This window comes from Octopus bimaculoides, chromosome 22 (genome assembly GCF_001194135.2).
Source record: "Octopus bimaculoides isolate UCB-OBI-ISO-001 chromosome 22, ASM119413v2, whole genome shotgun sequence".
Taxonomy (NCBI): domain Eukaryota; kingdom Metazoa; phylum Mollusca; class Cephalopoda; order Octopoda; family Octopodidae; genus Octopus; species Octopus bimaculoides.
Genome location: NC_069002.1, coordinates 20,994,720 through 21,001,168, shown reverse-complemented (window position 1 = coordinate 21,001,168; position 6,449 = coordinate 20,994,720). Strand labels below are relative to the sequence as shown.

The 6,449-nt window shown below is 34.2% G+C and overlaps 1 protein-coding gene and 1 long non-coding RNA gene across 3 annotated transcripts in view; one reads left to right on the top strand and one right to left on the bottom strand.

The window, feature by feature from the left end:
* The window catches only part of LOC106870917 (neuropeptide Y receptor type 2), a 425,179-nt gene that overhangs the window by 375,776 nt on the left and 42,954 nt on the right, over positions 1 to 6,449 (top strand). For both annotated transcript variants that reach the window (XM_052975858.1, XM_014917152.2), the window contains exon 3: positions 2,411 to 2,510. The gene's annotated coding sequence lies outside the window, so the exon portion shown is untranslated. The remainder of the gene's footprint in view (positions 1 to 2,410; positions 2,511 to 6,449) is intronic.
* The window catches only part of LOC128250560 (uncharacterized), a 312,488-nt gene that overhangs the window by 275,428 nt on the left and 30,611 nt on the right, over positions 1 to 6,449 (bottom strand). The gene's annotated exons all lie outside the window — the stretch shown is intronic.

Below are 6,449 nucleotides of genomic sequence, written 5' to 3'. Positions count from 1 at the left end.
ATGTTGGCATACATACATACATACATACATACATACAAACATACATACATGCATACATGTTTACACACACACACACACACGCACACACACGCACACACACACACACACACACACACACACACACACACACACACACATATAGTAAATCCCCCAAAACGAACGACAAGCATAAAAAGCAGCAACGCGAGGGCGTGGTACATGTAAAGTATTAGCAGACGCTCAAGAATGGAAAGAAAGTTGGTTTAACCTCACGACTAAAGCTCTTCTTCAAACAGAGGAAAAGGAAGACGGAGAACAAATATAAATATCAATATACCGTGTAGAAAGTAGTGATACTCCAATACCCACAGTTATACATACACAGGTAGATAGGTTAGTAGGCTGTTATGTAAGCGAATATATATATATGAAACAGGGACAACTGACGAAGGGTATACTCTTTATGTTGCATGCCTCGTTTCTCTGTTTGTTTTTTTTTCGCTGTTCAAAAAAACGTTCGTTTTCTATGTTTTTGTTTTCGTTTCTCATTGTGTTCAACGTCTTTTTGATGTCCTGTACCCATATATTCATGTATATATACATATATATGTAGGTATGTACATATATGTATGGATATATGCATATATTTATATATTATTTATATTATATATACTCCTATGGATTCTGAATACGTGATCTGTTCTCTGTATATTTATATACGCACATACTCTCATCCAAACACACACACACCTATACAGGACGACACTTGATTATTTGGATTTTCATAAATGTAAAATATGAATCTTATGCTTCAGACAATTGTTACTGGATGATGATGGGTGGTACTATATGTCAATTAGAATCACGTGGTTGAAAATATTACAAGGAAAAAAATGCAAATATGAAAAGCGTCGTACTACTGTGATGTGTGGGAAGCTATCTGTCAAGATTCAGTTCATGAAGGGTAATGAATCCACCATTTCCTGTGGTTATTGATATATATTGGATACTACGGGAAATCCAGGCATCTGGAAAATATCTTGCAGAAACCTCCTTTGCTGCCACTATTTAGACAACTTCCCTTAAATATAGAAATATCCGTGTCAAACTATCGATTTCCTAATTTACTGATTCCATTTCAATTCTGCAAAGAATGCACCTGACAAAATCATTAACGTATTGAATTTTTCTCGTATTCTTTATAAATACATTAGGTAGTTCCACAAAACATAACAAAAGTATTTTATAAATGAAGATTAACTTAGGCGGTACATTTCACTACACAATAACATTTCAGCAGACTGTGTTTACGCAATCATTTAAGTTACACATTTTCCTTCGTTGCTGCTGAGATCTAATTCGATTGAAATATGTCTCTTACTTTTACCAGTTGACTTTCAAACAACACTAATTACCTTCTGCATCGAGTTGCCGTGCCAAAAGTTAGGTTCTATAATACTAATATAGAGTTATCCAACTTGGAGTTCGATGTTTGATCTTTGCAAACAATATGATGCTAACGGTTATTTATTTATTTTTTTGCACTAAATAGATCTATAATCTCTGTATACATCATATATTACAAGTGTTAGACGCGTTTAATATGAATAAGTCGCCCATGATGCATTTTCCCTCTATGCCATATGGTTGATGCTCTTCAAGTGTGACATTAACTTTTTTTCTTTGTGTTTGTATGTGTCTGTGTGTATGTGCGCGCGTGTACTTTTACACGTGCATATGTGTGTATGTGTGTGGAACACTTTGTGACTTTTAAGCAGTACACCGTCACACTTACTAAACAAGGTGTCGTCTCACACATTCATATTTATGCTTATCTATTTCGTAAATATTTCTTTCGTAAAAGAAATATATATTACTCATGTAAAACTTAAGCCCTGTAACCGTATTGCAGGTGCGGGACGGCGTGTGTTCACAAAGGTATAAAGAACACGTAATGTCATCTGATATGACACTACGTGATCCATCATCCTTCTTTTAACAATGAAAAGAAGGACGGTCTATTGTGCATTGCAGAGCAGGAACGCTAACCTGACATGATGCTTTACCAAAGTTTTCTCCAAGATAGGAAGTTTTGGAATTTATACAATATTTAACAGAAATGTTACAAGAATTTAAAATTGTTATTATTTTGCTTAAAATGATTAAGCAAACAACGTTCAAGTACATTCCGTCCGTAGCATCCCATGCTATATTCCGTTAAAATTTGTGCATAATCTATATCTAAAATGCAATGTACTTTGAAGACATCAAATGTGATTTAAAGGAGAATTGCTTTCTATTTTTAACAAGTCAACCTAACATATTATTTGGTCGATGGAATATAAATATTCTATCCTATTTATTTTCCCAGTAGATGTGTTTAAATGTATCTGAGCTGAAATTCCTGAATTCTATTTTCTTGTCTTAACAGGAAGATGACATATCCGAGTACGTGAACATAGAATAGGAAATCAAGCATGAAACAACTATTCAACGACTGGAAACTTCATTATCTTCCAGCTTTCAAGAGGGTAAGTTGAAATATTCCTGAATATAAAGTTTGTTTTAACTTTTAAACACTTGTATGGTGAAATAGGAATTCGATACTCAACCACATCATGTCGTGTATACTAAACAATAAAATTTATTTGTGAATGAAGAATGTTAAGTGTGACACAAAAATTGGAGACGAAAGATAGAAACAATGTATTTCCAAAAAGACACATGTAGATGGTGACACATGCAAATTCTCACACACGCGCACAACGAGAAAACAAATACAAACATCAACAGATATAATTAAACTAATACATTATTAACATTTTATGTATTCAACACACGATCAAAGAGCCTCACATTTGATTGTGTGAGTGAGTGTATTTAGGAATTCACACTTATAGTTGATAAATTATATTCTAAACACTTGTGCAACTATTCAGTTTGTAATTAGAGATTCCACTTCCTGATTTTATTTCTAACGCAATCGACTATCAGGAAGTATCGACACATTCTGCGCAAAAATGAGTAACTGTAATTGGAAGCATTACATTCCAGTGCTACAACGTGTGGGGGGATAATATATGTATCAAAAGTATACTGCTGAAATATATAGGGAAAACCCATATAGACAGAAACACCTGCAAGTATGCATACGCGGATGTCTGAAATTCTCTACGTTAATTTCTTTCTAACAGTTATCAATCTGTAACTCATTTCAACGCTAACAATCTATTACCCAGTTGCATTCCTGACAGTAAACATTCCTCTATCCGAATTATGTGTGTCCAGCTTAAGACTTGTTGCTGTTTTGGTTTCTCTACAGATAAACTGGTGCGCAACGTAAAATATATATAAATGCACGACGTAAAAGTGCAAAATGATTAATTAGGAGAGAAAAAAGAATCTGAAAGACATTAATAGCAGCACCAACAACATTGGTCTCGAGAGTAATTACTTACATTGTCCTGACACAAGGCCAGAACCAGCGATATTTATAATAGGAAGAAGAAAGAAACTAGACTTAAAGAGAAACAGCAGAAGGATAATCAATATAGATATTTTACGCTTTCTACTTATTGATAGAAATCGACAGGCAGCTAGTTATTCCGACGAAAAGTTCCGAATATATTTTCTGCCAAGCCGTCTATATCGTTCAGGATATTGCCGGGAATATTTTTACATGGGAAAATATCAAATCGGTTATCCTATATAATAAATATATGTGTAACAAGTGAGGTGAATATATCATTATACAAACGATAATACGTTGCGAAGGGGAGCCAGTTCCGATATTTATTTCAGCGGATATTTCAGAATAGGACTGGCGAACATCTATAACAATGTATCGGAATCGTATGACATGCTTCGACAAACAAACACAAAGGTATATTAATCATTTCTAACACACCCCACGCACATATGTGTGTGTGTGGATGTGCGTGAGAGCATACATGCACACATACATACATACACATATATATATATATATATATATATATATATATTCTTATATAAATGTGAATATATTTATGAATGTATTTATGTGTGTGTGTGTGTGCATTTGTATATATATATAAATGTGTGTGTGTATACATACATACATGCACACACACACACACACACACACACACACACACACACACACACACACACACACACACACATATATATATAAATCATCAACTCAGTAATGCAGGTGAATCACAATTTGTTTCTTTTTTCTATCAGTCGGAAGTCATGTAGACTTTGTTTAATGTCTTATTGCATGTTTGCACTGAGACATGTAGTTCTCTGTTTCGATTTGCAGTTGCAACAAATCCGCTTCATTTGATGCCCCCGGCGTTTATATTTTAGGCAGTTTTAACATCTTTAAAATTCGTGTTTCGTCCTTCAAATGACTCACTACTAATTTCAGGAATGAAACAATTTCATCTTATTCTTTCCAGTACTGCAGAACCATGATCACAGTGCTCAACTGTACTTGGTAGTTGCTGCCTCAGTGAAAGTATTTCCCATATGAAATTCACATTTGATAAGATGAAATCGTCTTTGCTGTAGTGGAGTTAACTAAAAGAGGCTCACTGTTCACCCAGCACACGTTTTGTGTCTATTGTTGCTTCTCTTTCACTCTTTTTACAATTGAATTTTTAATGCTTTACAGCAACATTTTAGTAATTGAATTTCTTATTAATTTTTAGTTTGATGTCTATGAAATAAGTAATTTTATTTTTAATCCATTCTGCGATAATGAAGAATACGATAACCTTTTTTTTAGATCGCCTACGCTTGAAATAGCCATATTTTACTGGGCACTCATTAAATCACGCTTTCGAAGGAACTTTTCATTTGGTTGTCTACGACAATAAAATACAGGTTTCTCACATCGAAATCGTATCACGATGATATAAAATTGTTTACTGTGCAGTAGTGGAAGCTGCAGAGGAATATGAAATCAATACATTTAGTGATAACAGCAGTATCAATGGGAATATATTTCGCCATTAAAAACAAAAAAATTCATCAGAATAAATTCTCTCTAATGTAACAGTTAAACCTCATCACCTGATTTTTGCAAGCATCAGGGTTCTGTTCAACACTTAGCTGAAACATTTTCAATAATGTGGTTTGTGCTCATGGGAATAACCATAAAAGTAGCAGTCTATGGCTCTGTGCGCTGAAAATCCAAGCTGAAACCTAATTTTATAAGCTATTAAAAACCGGTTGGTAGCGCAAATAACTCCTCGTTTTTTTTCTTTTCCCTAAATAACAATGACACACAAACCAAGAAAAGCATTAACCGGAAAGAGTAGCTAATTTCTAGGTCTCAGGTTTATGTGGGAGTTGAATATGAGGAAGACGATAAGGTCTGGTGTGAGAGGAAAAGTTCTGTTTTCAGGAATCTCAAATTTCTTCACAATATTCTCGTTTTTACTACAGGCATCTTTAGCATAATAAAACAGATGCAAGCTGCTCAGCAAATTCGCGTATGATCCCCATCCTTCGCTTTATTATAGTTTATTTTATGTGTGCTTCCAATGCATGACCAAGCGAAACTACGCATTAGGTGAATGTATTATTTTGTTTTGATACTGGTTTGCGAACACAGTGCGACGCAAACCAGTATCAAAACAAAATAATACATATATGTATGTAGAAACATTGTTGGGCCATGGTAATGAAACTTTCATCATCAATTTTGGAGACTTTCCACTGCACGTCTTTGTGTTTGTTAACTTGCTGGTGAGACTAATTGTCAAGTCTTCTCGACAATTGTCAAGTCTGATTAAAATATGAAGCTGAAGCTCCTTCGTTAATGCGCGTACAGCTCAGTTACCGGTAGTTTAGAACTGAAATTCTTAAAATGAACTAAATGGATTTATGCAGGAAATATATATCATAGATTCTTAGATAACATGCCTGGTATACTGGGCAGAGATTAATCCTTTCATCTGTATTCGAAGACAATGAGACACCAATCTTCATTTAGGACAGACGCTATCGTAAGATTGTTCTGCTTACTGTAGAAGAAAGTGAATGCAGAATCACACGGAAGGGAACAATATTACAAGAGATGCATTACTTTATAAACAATTACAACGGTTTTCCATTAGAAGGAAAGGGAAATAAACGATTTCACGAAGAGGAACTTCATAGTATTTAGGAAAATAAATTACTTATCAATGTTTCCTTAGAAGACATCATTAATTTGATAAAGGTTGGGGGGGGGGGCAAAGAGAAGATGTCTATAACATGGAATTAGTTTTGATTGCGGGGGACCATACAAGAAGCGGTTAGCAATATTTGGATAATTACATCAATATAACACTTCATATATATATATATATATACTTATACACACAAATGTATACATACACTCACATAGACATATCTATATGCACACTGTAATATATATATATATATATATATATATATATATGTGTGTGTGTGTGTGTGTGTGTGTGTGTGTGTGT